The sequence below is a fragment of the Pinus tabuliformis genome, chromosome 2_2 (genome assembly GCF_031772625.1).
Source record: "Pinus tabuliformis cultivar Carrire ecotype Pingquan chromosome 2_2, CPIR1, whole genome shotgun sequence".
In the NCBI taxonomy this organism is placed as follows: Eukaryota; Viridiplantae; Streptophyta; class Pinopsida; order Pinales; family Pinaceae; genus Pinus; species Pinus tabuliformis.
The window spans coordinates 1,050,301,483-1,050,316,568 of record NC_142300.1 but is presented as its reverse complement, the minus strand read 5'-3'; positions in this window follow the sequence as shown (position 1 = coordinate 1,050,316,568).

The window sequence follows — 15,086 nt, the reverse complement described above, 5'->3', positions numbered from 1 at the left end:
TAGATTGCGAAGAGGAAGAAGAAAAGGAGCAAGAAAGGTCAAAAGAAGAGGATATATTCCAGGAAAAAAGCCTAGATAAAGAAGAAATGAATCCCACCATATCTTGTAATGCATTGGCGGGAATTACCACTCCTCAAACCATCAAGATAGAAGGACAAATCAAGAAGAAAAAGGTAATAGTGTTGATTGATTCAGGAAGTACCCACAATTTTATTCATTGTAAGGTAGCAAAAGAATTGAATTGCTTCTTATATCCAGCACCAGAGTGTCAAGTGATGGTTGCAAATGGAGGAACAATAAATAGCTCTATAAAGTGCCATAATATCAAACTATCGATGGGAGAATATGTATTGACTAGCCCAATGCTTTACATTCCAATGGGAGGTGCTGATGTTGTACTGGGAGTCCAATGGCTACAATCCTTGGGTACAATAGCTTTTAATTTTCAAGAACTTTTCACGAAATTTTCTGTGGAAGGAAAGGAAGTTGAATTAAGGGGTATTGCAGGGAAACCGGGAAAGATAATCAACTCTAACGGTATGACAAAGCTTCTAAAAATGGAACAAAGGGGTGTAATTGCACAATTATGTTCACTAGATGTTTCCACATTGGAATCATCTATTGATCTAGATCTCCAAAAATTCTTGGACAATCATTCCAAGGTATTTGAGACTCCCAAAGGTCTCCCACCTATTCATGATCATGATCATGCTATTCATCTGATTCCAGGAAGTGTTCCTCCAAACATCAGGCCATATAGATATCCTTATGCCCAAAAGAGTGAAATTGAACGTATGGTTACAGAAATGCTAGAGGCTGGTATAATTCAACCGAGTCAAAGTTCTTTCTCTGCTCCAGTAGTATTAGTGCACAAGAAGGATGGATCATGGCACATGTGTTCGGATTATAGGGAGCTCAACAAGCTCACTATTAAAGATAAGTTTCCCATTCCCGTCATTGATGAATTACTAGATGAATTGCATGGATCAATTTACTTCACCAAGTTGGATCTTCGTTCAAGATATCATCAAATCAGAATGAAGACTGAAGACATTCCAAAAACAGCATTTAGAACTCATGAGGGTCATTATGAATTTTTGGTCATGCCTTTTGGCCTTACCAATGCACCTTCAACATTTCAAGGTTTGATGAATTCCATTTTCAAACCATTCCTTAGAAAATTTGTGTTAGTATTTTTTGATGATATACTAATCTACAGCAAGTCTTGGAAGGATCATGTTGAACATGTTGACAGGGTGCTACAACTATTGGAGAAGAAACAATTATATGCAAAAAGATCCAAATGTTTCTTTGGAGTACAAGAGGTGGAATATCTAGGTCATATTGTATCTCATGAAGGAGTTAAGGTAGACCCTAGCAAAATTAAAGCCATTAAGGAATGGAAAATCCCCACATCCATAAAGCATTTGCAAGGATTTCTCGGGTTGACAGGGTATTATCGCAAGTTTGTTAAGAATTATGGGAGAATAGCAGCACCTCTAACAACATTATTGAAGAAAAATGCATTTTCATGGACTCCAGAAGCAACAAAGGCCTTCAAACATCTTAAAGAGGCAATGTGCCAAGCACCAGTCTTAGCTACACCGGACTTCACAAAAACCTTTATTGTGGAATGTGATGCTTCAGGAAATGGAATTGGTGTTGTTTTAATGCAAGATGAAAGACCCATTGCTTTTGAAAGTCGTCCAATCAAGGGAAAGTTTTTACACAAAGCTATTTATGAGAAGGAAATGTTGGCAATACTCCATGCACTTAAGAAATGGCAACCCTACTTAATGGGAAGACACTTCAAGGTAAAAACGGATCATGATAGCCTTAAATACTTTTTAGAACAAAGATTATCCTCTGAAGAGCAACAAAAGTGGGTCACAAAGATGTTGGGTTATGACTTTGAAATCATCTACAAAAAAGGGAAGCAAAATGTGGTGGCAGATGCACTCTCAAGAAAGGATGAGGATGTGGAAGCATTGGTTTGCGCCATTTCTATTATCCAACCAGATTGGATAAACGAAGCAAGGGAGGAATGGAAGAATGACGAAGAAGTGTGGGCACTTATTCGAAAGTTACAATAAGATTCCAGTACGTCTGATACATTTAGCTGGCAAAATGATTCCTTATGGTACAAAGATTGCTTATACCTCTGTAAGAATTCCCAACTAAAACAAAAGATTCTTATGGAATTGCACACTTCTCCCTTAGGAGGGCACTCAGGATTTTTAAAAACTTACCACAGGGTTAAGAAGGAATTTTTTTGGGATGGCCTTAAATCAGATATTCAAAAATTTGTGGCGGAATGTTTGGTTTGCCAACAAAATAAAGTTGAAACAATTAAGACACCGGGTCTATTACAACCTTTATCCATTCCAAGCCAACGTTGGGAGGAGGTTTCAATGGATTTTATCACAGGTTTACCCAAGTCTGAGGGAAAGAATGTCATCATGGTGGTAGTTGACAGACTTACCAAGTATGCACACTTTTGTGCATTATCACATCCATTTAAAGCCAGTATAATTTCTATTGCATTTATGGAAACAATTCAAAAGCTACATGGAAACCCAAAGATTATTGTAAGTCACAGAGATCCCATTTTCACTGGAAATTTTTGGACAGAATTATTTTCTTGTCTTGGTACTCAGTTAGCTTATAGCTCATCTTATCATCCTCAATTTGATGGGCAAATTGAGATAGTAAACAAATGTTTGGAAGGATATCTTCGTTGCTTTGTATCTGATAAACAGACACAATGGGTCAAATGGTTGCCTCTCGATGAATGGTGGTATAACACTTCCTTCCATACAGCAACAAAAATGACCCCATTTATGGCACTTTATGGATATCAGCCACCATCCGTCACATCATATTTAAGAGAAAATTATAAGGTTCAAGCAGTGGAACATCACATCGAACATCAACAACAAGTCCTCCAACTCTTAAAGGATAACCTCGTGTTGGCACAGAATAGAATGAAACAACAGGCAGATCAACATCGCAGCGAAAGAAGTTCTGATGTAGGTGATTGGGTATTCCTACGGCTACAACCATATAAGAAAATGTCCCTCAAGCAAGCTAAGAAGGATAATTAATTATCACCAAAGTATTATGGTCCGTACAAGGTGTTGCAAAAAATTGGTACTATGGCATACAAATTGGATCTTCCTGCAGCTTCTCGATTGCACCCAGTTTTCCATGTTTCATGTTTAAAGAAGGTTATAGGCGACAAGCTCCCAGTTCAAACAATATTGCCAGAACTTGATGAGGAAGGAAAAATTATATTGGAACCAGAAGCAGTCACAGAAACAAGAACTCGACAGCTACGAAATCGATCAATTTCAGAGTATCTTATCAAGTGGAAGAACTTATCCGCTAAAGATTCCACATGGGAGGATGAGAATTTTATACGAAAGCATCCAGAACTACTCAAGCGTTGATGAAAACACTTTTTTGAAGGAGAGGGGCATGTTGGGTCCCTCTAATACTAGTGATTACCCCATTACTATTGTAGTTGCATCCCTTATTAATATTGTTGTTCCCCTATTATCCCCATATTTTTATTACTGTGCCCCATAGAATCCCTCTATTGTTATTTTTCTGGCTTTATATTATTATTGTTAGGTCGGCTGGGTTATATTGTGACTCCTTAGACTCCTATATATAGAAAGGAGGTTTTGTCATTTGAATCATCCATGAATTGTTCATTTATGTAATTTAAAGGAGGTTGCCACCTCGAAGAGGTTGAATTTTAAGGTGTTGATCTATCTTTTCTATCTTTTCTTGAGCTGGTTTCATAACATAATGTGCTATCATTTCCTCCATAAAAATGGACCAAGTGACCATTTGTTTACGAGAGCAAAGCAATCGATACCATGAAAATTGACTGGGTTCTACATATAAATTTGCAATATGTACCTTTTTTGTGTTTTGCACATTTTGGAGATCAAATATTTCTCCATCTGTAGTATCCATGTTACGGGATCCTTGCCATCAAACTTCCTCATATTGATTTTTGGAATATGGTGGGTCTTAAATCCAACGTTAGATTCTCTGAAATTGTGATTAACATTTATTTTTTTCTCATCATGAGTTTCCTCTACTACCTATTCGCCATTAGGATGCTTTTCTTGTAGCCTCTTTGTCCCACCTTCCTTAAAACCTTCCATGTCTTTCTTCAAATCTTCCATGCCTTTCTTCAAACATGCTTCCATATCATCGATATTAGCTTCAATGGCATAGATAAAACTATTTATCTTAGCTTCGATCACATTCTTCAAATCATTCATCCAATTTTGCTTACTAGGTGTTTCTGTTTTCTTGATTCGAGCCATTAACACAAATTTCATTTAATTTGGAAATAAATAGTGGATCTAGAATTTCAAAATAACATAAATACTCAATTCTAGTCACATCCTTGTAATAAAAAAAAAATCAATTTTAATGAAATATGTGTTCATTCTTTTTCTTTCTTTTAGGAGCTCGATATTTAAACGACTGTAACTCTTTAATTTCGGATCTCCAAGTTCTAACATTTCTACCTGTGATATCTCTCTCAGTCTTCTTTCCAACCCCTCAAGTTTGATCGAGATTGGATTGTCCAAGAAATACTTATGCCCAATCTCCCACAATGACTTGATTATAAACTAGTTTATTAGAGTGAACTTGTACAACATACCACGTGTCACTATTTTGACCTTCGACCCTAAAAACGATATCCAACAAACTATAGTCCATTCTATTTCTGTTAATTTTTACAAAATTTGAATCTGATGCTCAGAGAGAAATCTACGCCGATGTTTCCACAATCACCTCTTTGATATGGAATTCGTGATCCTGCAAAAATCCTAACTTCCTCAATTCACATCTCCAAAAATATAGTGCAAAAAGATCTGAAATTCGGTCACGAGGTTCATCATGATTTTATCTCAAATGGGTTTTAATTTCAGATTATTATGCCTTGTAGAAAAAATTTGATAGCAAATATTCCACGATGACCTGTTTGAAGCAGCAAAACCCTAGAATCCAAAGCTCTGATACCAAATGTTATGCAAGCAGCTCACAAAATAGAAGAAAACATAGATCAACGACTTAAAAATAAGCCTCTTCGAGGGTGAGACCTCCTTTACATTACACAAATGAATAATAATTCGATGATACAAATGAGAAGACCTCCTTTCTATATATAGGAGTCTAAGGGGTCACAATATAACCGGAGTAGACATAACAATAATATTGTAAGGGGACAACAATAACAATAGTGGGCTTCTATGGGGCACAATAATAACAATATTGGGACTACATGGGAACAACAATACAATAAGGGGGTTGCACTAATAACAATAAGGGTCTAGACTAGAAGTATAGGGACCTAACAGGGTCTGAGGTATGGACCTTACCATGTTATGAAAACGTATCAAACAGGACAATAATTTCAATTGAGGTTCCCTATTGAGGTTAGAAAACTAGTATAAATGCCCTTTTTCTAAGCATTGACTATAGTAATAGAGGAAAATATAATAAAATTATTACAGGTCCATTGGTTGCCTAAAGGAGGGATTGAGGCACCTCCCATAGTCAATCAATTGAACCACTTTGGAGAACAGGAGAACACACAACAACTAGATCTGATGGTTGAGGAGTCATGCTCCTCTCAAAATAATCGACAAATGGAATTTGCAAAAAATACAGGAATACAAGAGATAACTTATGCTTGAGGACGTGAATTATAAATTGTGTTAAAATATAGATCTGGTAATTTAACATCTAAGGGACGTTGTTAACCCCAACATTATAGCATGATAAAAAGAACGAAAATAATTTGTTTATTTTCCTTACTTTTTTTAACTCAGGAAAAAGAAGAAAATAGTTGTCCATGTGCGAAACTAGAAGAGGGGGAAACTAATAGTGAACCAGTATGTAATATAAATTGAATTATTCTGGAATAATTAGGACACCACAGACATAATATATCATCATAGAAATATGGACAGAGCATGAAGGAAATATATTATATCGATGTTAACGCAGTCCCATTAACAACATCATATGAAATGAATGTATTATAAAAAGTTCTGTTGAGTTAACATAGGCCCAAGGGCTTACATTCAATCCTCACAAAATCGACCAATCAGCTAAACTCAATTACCAAAAATAGAGTGGAACTAGTCATGGAAGCATATTTCCAAATTACAAGAAAAGGTTGGTCATGAACTGACATGCGAATATAATAGAAAAGCGTAAACTGGGAAAATTTCGGTAGCAGCATAGGCAGTGGCCACATCTGGCCATGAGGGTTGTCAACGTAAATGTTAAACCCTACTACTAGTAGCGAATGTAAACAAAAAGTTTTTTATAGAAATTTGTGGTCCCAATGTTTTAGCAAGACGAAGAAGGTTCCACCGACCTGGAGAAGAATTTAGGATGACACATACGTAACTGAGGAATGAGCCCTATTAACAGTGCATTTAAATTATAGGCTATTGAGATATGGGTACTTGTGTTAGAGAGCATACAAAAAAAACACAATAAGAGCAAAGTCCCCGAATGAAGAAGGGGTAAGGTCTAGTAATTAAATAAATCATTAAAGTAACTAAAATAAGAATTTGTAACCACGTTCCCTGTTGGAAAATACAAGAAGAGGAGATAACGCTTGGAGTTGTCTTTGGACCTGCCCAAAATAAGAAAAGAAAGGGTAATTATGAAAACCATGCACTAGGAAACTATTCTTATACGAAAACTATGGAGCCAAAGAATACAAATTGGTACCTGGGTGCCTGGTGTAAAGAAATTTTTGACCCATTTTCAAACACCAACGATGAGGCCACACGAGCATGGGCCACTAGTTGCATTCCCTTACAATTTATAGACACTATGTAAATCACATCCATGGAAACCAGAACCCAAAGAATGTAACAGAAAAGTGAATTGTCATTATAAAAGTCTAAAGGGCTTAATGCAAAGCAAGTAGAAACCAAAGGAAAATGAAATAACTATAATATTTGTCGTTCTCAACCTTATGCCGCCATGGAACCTACTAAGCAAATTGTGTGAACATGTAATCAGATATCCAGTGAAAAGGGAGGGAAATTTACTGTAAGCGGTTGAGTATGATAGAGAGAGATACAATGGCATCCATACAGTAGCCTAGGGCAAATGAAACAAGGGTATCAGTTTGGGGTTTTTCCATAAACTATGCAGAGTAGCTATGCAATTCCTCACCCTAAACGTGGTGGCAAAATGGTGGAATGTGAGGCAGGGTTATAGTAACAAAATGAATCAGGGTTGCAAGTTTAGCTACACCATTGATTGCTATTGGAGCACATCGCCACCATTGAACAATTACCAAGAAAACCCTGAAGCATCACATGGGTGCCCTGCCTCATCACATGAAGAGGGTGTCATGGAAAACCCCTACTAGCTCGGTTGATAATCTATAGGTGGGACAAAGGGGTCCGCAAGTAAACCAAGAGTGCCAGGTATCTCGAGTAAGGCAAATGTCCATGGAGGGGGTGCGTAGACATATATTTTAAGAAACATAAACGTTAGCGCTAATTAATGAGGTCCTAAGTACGACCATATATCGTTTGAGGGGTTAACCAAAAATTATAACGTGTATATCATAAAAAAAACATTGCAATATGTGAAACCATCGAATTATATCCACACTGAAATCTAACCTTAGCAAAGAGGTGTGCGAACCTAGGAGTAATCATGGTAGGTGTCAGATCGCAGTAGCAACATTAGGATAATTGTGAACCAATTATAAAAACACATAAAGTGGAGTCGATCTTACTTCCATAAGGCATATAGGTCAAACCTGAGATAGTTGCAGTAATTCTGGAAGAGGATGGGTGTATTTATGACAATAAAGGAGTTATTGTTATAGATAAGCTCATTTAGTCTAGAATGTTAATGCGAATAAATTAAGTTATGAATAAAAAAAAAAAAAAAATGGTTATGTTTCTTTATAGAGGGGAAATCTGATAGTACAAGCGTTGTGCCTCCCAGTCAAAGAGATACAAAATGGACCTTTGCCTCATCCTCTTCAATCTATTGTATTATGCAATATACTTCAATCTATCTTATCTAATTGTTTATCTTTTCTGCATTAGGTTCTTCGTTAAACATGGGGAAATCAAATTTTACATCCAACTTTTAAAAAAAGGATTTTTAGAAGAATCGCTATGCTGATTAGTAGAATGGTGGAAATAAGATGAAGAAGTGGAACATTCACTTGAAGGTGCAGATGGAGGCTCAAGAGGTTCTCCTCCATTTCGTTGATTTACTGAAGCATTGTCCTCTACTTTCTCTTTCTTCTTTTCCTTTTTTTGCCACTCTCTTCTCATATTCTACAAACAACTTATCTACCTTATTTTCCATGTTGTAGAAGGAATTTACAAAATCTTTCTCATTCCCACTAGAAGCATCATCATCTACCATTTTCCTTATTCATTTTGCATGTCCAATATCTGGGTCAAAAGACTTAAGTTTTCCTTCACCCTTTTTGAGCTTAGCCTTATTCATGTTTGTAATTCACATCAGCAAGAAAATCACTTTGATACCAAACTTGATCTAGTATGCCTCTGATACCATCAAGATCCAAGATCTTTCTTTGGTTGATTTTAGCAGAATTGCATGCAAGATAATGTAAAAGACATGTACGAAATACTTAAATAAAAAGAAATATAAAGGATACCATAAAGACAACACACACATAAATTTGACAATAGAGTTCATCCAATGTGGACTTCATCTCTGAGCCCTACTTCAATACAAGGGGAGGTCACTTCATTCATCTCAACAAAAATTAAAATGATTACATGGAAAAATACATCATTATACCTCCAATCTTGGATTTCCTTGAAGTTTCATTGCTCAAAACATAATAATCACAACACTAGCAGGTATGTCTCATCCTTTTAAGACTTTTGACTATAAACATAAGCCACTTTTGAAAGGTACATTGTTGTCTCGAACGTCATGTCCAGGAATTAATAAAAAATGTGAGCTTCTGCCATGAGTCTGGATATCCACTGCTCATATGCAGAAATAAACCATTCCATTGAAATCCTTGTGAAATTATAGTTAAAATGAGTATCAACTCATCTATATTCTGCCATTGTCATACCTGGACCCCACTGAGAATCTTTAAGATTCCTCAATAGCATTTAAAAATAATATTCTAAGAATTTTTTTGGGAATATTCCACCATAATATGATTTTTCAACATGCGTGGCCATGGCAAAGTTCCACCCACCTGGTCATGGTTCCATTACCTTTGAATTCTGCCTGTTAGCCTCTGCTCACAGCTTCGCTCTGTGACCCCTCCATCGGTCCGTTGATTAATGAAATTACAAGTTTATATACCACTATGTCGGTGGATATTCTAACATCCACCCCACTTAGCACATTGGTTGACATGGTTAAATAAAGTCATTGGTTGGTTGGGAGGTCGAGGCTTCCAACCTTTCCGACCCCATATTTATAACACAAACAACATACAATTGGATTGTCTATTGTAACGACCTTTACAACATGTCATATGTCTATTGCAATGCTAACAATCATGTGTTATATTAATAAATTTTGTTAAAACAAAATATAATTGTTGACTGTTATAGTTGGGTTGGAACTACGCATTTCGTCATGTTGTCGTCGAACTATTTATTTTTGGTTATATTATATCATCGTTACACCATAAACTAGTTGTCGACATTCATTGTAATCATTTCCTATAATTGTGACCACATATAAAAACTATTGATAGACTTCCATATTAAATTAGTCAAATTGTCGTGCCATTTTTGGCCGAAATTTTGTCACTTTTTGTTGATCTAATTGCCAACCATTTGTATAACCGTTATATATATATATTAAGCCAATAAGCCAATTGCTAACCACTAAACAACTAACCACCGAACAAGTTTAAGTATATGTGTTTTGTTATAACATTTTCCATTTAATTTAAATTGTGGGCCATTGGTTAGATTTGTTTGCCATTTAATTTAAAACTGTCCACCAAGCACATAACTGCCACAAAGTTTATTTCGCTGGATTGGACCAATAGGCCACCAACGGGGTGCTAAGTGGGACCATCTGATTGGGCCACATGGCTTCTTATTATTGGGCTACTTAATGCCACTAAATTTAGCGAGGTGCCACCATATTTTCTGGTGCTCCTAACTTTAACCCTAACTAATACCTTCACCACATTTAGCGAGACTATGCCAACTTTAGCTGTTAAGTTGGCCGGAGTGCAATTTTGGCTGAACATAAATTCTACATACGAACCCAAATTGATGCTTCTTTTGCAGTATTGGAAAAATTACGACAAGTTCTCCAATCTAGTCTTAATTTCATTGCAATATGAGAACCTTTATTTTTGTGCCATTAGGGATCCACCTAGATCAGTACCATTTAATATTCCTAGATTTCCTATTAGCGAGCTTCTTAATCCTGAACTTGACATCTTCTAAAGAAAAAATATCTTCCTTTATGTTAGGGTCCCACCCTAACCCCCTTATTTATCTAGTGGGATCGAGTCATAGTAAAGAGTCAATAAAGCCCATATTAATAATTATAAGTGGTTAACCCGCAATTAATGACGGGACCACAGTTAGTTACAAATGGGCCATGGTATTAGATAGATGGTATTAATAAAACCCATGGTATTGGTCCATGGTATTGCATGTATGAGTCATATATAAAGGATAGAGACTCCCTGCGAGGAGCATCGTGTCTTATTTTAGAATCGAGCTCTGCTCTATTGGAGGTTGCCCCCTTGAAGAGGCCAGTGAACATTGCTTTCTGAATAATAAAATATTTGCTGTTGTCTCTCACTATTCTATGTTCTGGGTATCTTTCTTCGCATATTCTGTATTTGGGTATCTTTTTGCAGGTTAAGAGCATAACAAGTGGTATCAGAGCACTTTCCAGGGCCGGTGGGATCTCCATTTCTTAGCAATTTTTTTTTTTGGCTAGAGACGTGTTCCAGCGTCTTTAAACCACGGGATCTGTCGTTGAGTGCATAAACCTGCGGATTTGGGGAAGCATGCACGCAGGAAATACAAGAGGTGGTCACGCTTGTTGGACTCCCTTGTAACCCCTGTGGGTACCCCTTCGAGCAGTAGCGCATTAGACAGAACCGCATACGGACTGTCTTCCAAGTACCTTTTGGGTATATCGGAAGCCCCTTATCTCCTCTGCAACCTCGCCATAGATAAACCGTCGGCCGTCTTGCTGCTACAATACACCGAGAACAACACTCGGAGAGATTACTCGCTCGTACGATAGGGTAGTCGGGTTACTCCTATTGTGTCCGATCGCGACCCAATCTTCACCAGTAATTTTTGGCAGGAACTCTTCAGGCTACAAGGCACCCAACTGAAACTCAATACTGCTTATCATCCACAAACGGATGGTCAAACTGAAGCCGTCAACAAATGTCTGGAAACCTACCTTAGGTGTTCCACTTCAGAAAAGCAACATGTTTGGGTACAGTGGTTACCTCTCGCTGAATGGTGGTATAACACCAACTATCATGCCACCACCAAAGTGACTCCCTATGAAGCAGTATATGGTCAACTCCCTCCTTCCCCTACTTCTTATATCAAGGGGTGCTCAAAGGTACCAACAGTGGATCAACTCCTACAAAACGACACAACCATGCTCGCCCATCTTAGAGAGAATCTTCATCAAGCTCAAAACCGCATGAAGCAACAGGTAGACCATCATCACTCAGAGCGCCAATTTCAAGAAGGGGATCAGGCCTTTTTGAGGCTGCAACCATATAAGCAAACATCACTCAAAGACAAAGGTTGTCAAAAACTATCTCCAAAATTCTACGGGCCATATCAAGTACTTTAGCGCATTGGAGAAGTAGCCTACAAGTTGGCTTTGCCGCCTACTGCAAAAATCCATCCCGTTTTCCATGTCTCATGCCTCAAGAAAGTGATTGGGAACAATTGCAGAATTCAAACCAATCTACCTTAATTGGACGAGGAAGGGTCAATCTAGCTCCAACCTGAACAGGTCCTAGACACACGAGAAAGGCACCTGCGTGGCCACGATTAAGGAAGTTCTCGTCAAGTGGAAAGACACCTCTCCGGAAGATGCAACTTGGGAACCAGCCACTATTCTTTAGCAGTTTCCGCAGCTTCAGCCTTGAGGACAAGGCTATTCTTAACGGGGAGGGCATGTTAGGGTCCCACCCTAACCCCCTTATTTATGTAGTGAGATCGAGTCATAGTAAAGAGTCAATAAAGCCCATATTAATAATTGTAAGTGGTTAACCCGCAACTAATGACGGGACCACAGTTAGTTGCAAATTGGCCATGGTATTAGATAGATGGTATTAATAAAACCCATGGTATTGACCCATGGTTTTGCATGTATGAGTCATATATAAAGGATAGAGACTCCCTGCGAGGAGCATCACGTCTTATTTTAGAATCGAGCTCTGCTCTATTAGAGGTTGCCCCCTTGAAGAGGCCAGTGAACATTGCTTTCTGAATAATAAAATATTTGCTGTTGTCTCTCACTATTCTATGTTCTGGGTATCTTTCTTCGCATATTCTGTATTTGGGTATCTTTTTGCAGGTTAAGAGCATAACACTTTATAGGCGTATTTGTAATGTTTCCCATGGTGTCCGAGGAGTCATAAAGATTCTTAATATAGATATTCCGATCCTTCAAGAGGATCGAGTTATCTTCTTTCATTTTACAAACAAGAATATTCCTCCAAAACTTTATGGGCTGAACTTTAGAGAGGTGAAGAAGACACTCATGCCTCTTATTTATATAACACATTTTCTTCCTTTTCATAAGAGCTTTATACACTCTTATTTTTTCAAGTTCTATACTCTCATTAGGAGCATCTCTAATCACTTTCTTGATAAACTTACAATCCTTATCATACCAAGGATTGGAAGTTTTATCGTTCTTTTATATGATACCTGGATAGAGAATTTGTTAATGGTAGTGGGGAGGGTTGTAGTAAAATTGTGGTAGATGTGATCATATTATCATTATATGTTAAGAGACCTAAATCCCTTATTAAATATTTTAAGAATAGATCCATTTTACTTTTGTCAAAATGAGTGTTCGTTTGGCTCTCACCTTTATTTTGCATGTGGTTGGTGTGCATATCAATATTTAGGGTCAAGAATAAAGGTTTGTGGTCAGAATCATGCTCATAGTCATCTAGGAGGTCAAAATTAACAATACAGTTGAGAACCCATGTATAAGATATTGCATAGTCCATAACATTGCTTCCAAGCCCATGAATATAATTCATTTGGCCAAATGTGGGCCACTTATTAATCTTGTTACAAATAATCAAGTCTTGGGAGTTGCAAAGCTTGATTAACTCGATACCAAATAAGTTATTGGTTATATCTTTTGAATTTACTAGCTAAGTCATAATCCTCAATAAATCATAAGGAATTAGGGTTAGTGTTATTACTTAGTAGAGTGTCTTGGTTGGTAGCAGTTCTAGCATTGAAGTCCCCAAGCATAAGGATAGTTGTAGTCTAACTTATAGACAAAATGAATTTTTTCATAATTTGGTAGAGATTTTTAAAAACTTGAGTTGAAATTGTCTAATCTGTAGAATTCTAGTGCCCCTAGGGTTTTTGATAGTACTTTCTCCCTTTATGTAGTCAAAAATGTGTTTTAAACAAGTACTAAATCCGTCTAAACATCCAAAAATGTTTTTTAAACAACAAAAAATCACACTCTTGTTTCAGATTGTTGTCCGATGAAAATACCATTTTATCACTACACAACTATATATATGTATATATATTGATATCCTACAAGAAAATCAAAATTTTAGTTAATAGAATTAATTATTTTTTAATGAAAAATTTCTATTTTATTTAATTTTTAAATAGAATTAATACATTCCATTTTAAAAAATATTGATAATAATTTAAGAAAATAATATAAATTATAAATTTATAGATAATCATATTGTAGGAAGTAAAAATATTATTATTATTTTCTTCTAAATTGAAAACATGCTATAAAATCTTTGTCAACCAAAATAAATTATAAAATACTTTATTGTTACCTATCAAAATCATAAGTAAAAAACCTTTTTATTGTAATATTTTTTATATTAATATAAAAAACCTTAATAACCATAACCATTTCTATACATAATAGTTATCTTACATTTTATTCTAAAATTATAAATAAATTTAATTGTATAATTCATATATACATATTGTAATGTAATATATTATTTCAATATATATATATATATATAACTAACTTTATTGTTGCCTATCATAAAAATATATATATTATTTTTCTTTGTATTAATATAAAAAAACTTTAATAACCATAATCATTTATATATAATAGGTATTTTATATTTTAATCTAAAATTATAAATAATCTAAATCTAAAATTATAAATAAATTAGATTGTATAATTCATATAAAAAATTTAATAACCATAATCATTTCCATATATATTATAATTATCTTACATTTTAATCTAAAATTATAAATATACTGTAGTGTATAATATACATGAAGGTCTGGTCATTGGTCCCATTTATTCTTATTTTGATAAGGAGCAGGTAACATGGAAAGGACGTAAAGTAAAAAGATGGGAAGGACAAAAGACGAATTGAGTAATTGACCACGACTTAAAGCAACACAGTCTCTTCGCATGTGGAAAGTAAAGATGGGTAGGACGCATGGAGTGGGTGAGGGTGATGGACAGATTGAGAGGATGTGTGACACTGACCGGCGACACAGTCTCTTCGCCTCTAAGATTTAGATTTGAAAGGGGAGCAGGTGGCATGGAAATGATGTAAAGTAAAGGTGGGAAGGACACAAGACGAATGGGGGCTGTTGACACTGAGCATCGAGTAATTGACCCACAACTTAAGGCAACACAGTCTCTTCGCATGTGAAAAGTAAAGATGGGAAGGACGTACGACACTGACCAGCCCCATCTACCGCCTCGGGATTCCTCTTGTATCGACGGTATTGAGGCCTGTTGAGCGATCCAACGGCCAGGTTGGTTCCTTCAACTTTCAATACCCTTGGCGTCGCATTGAG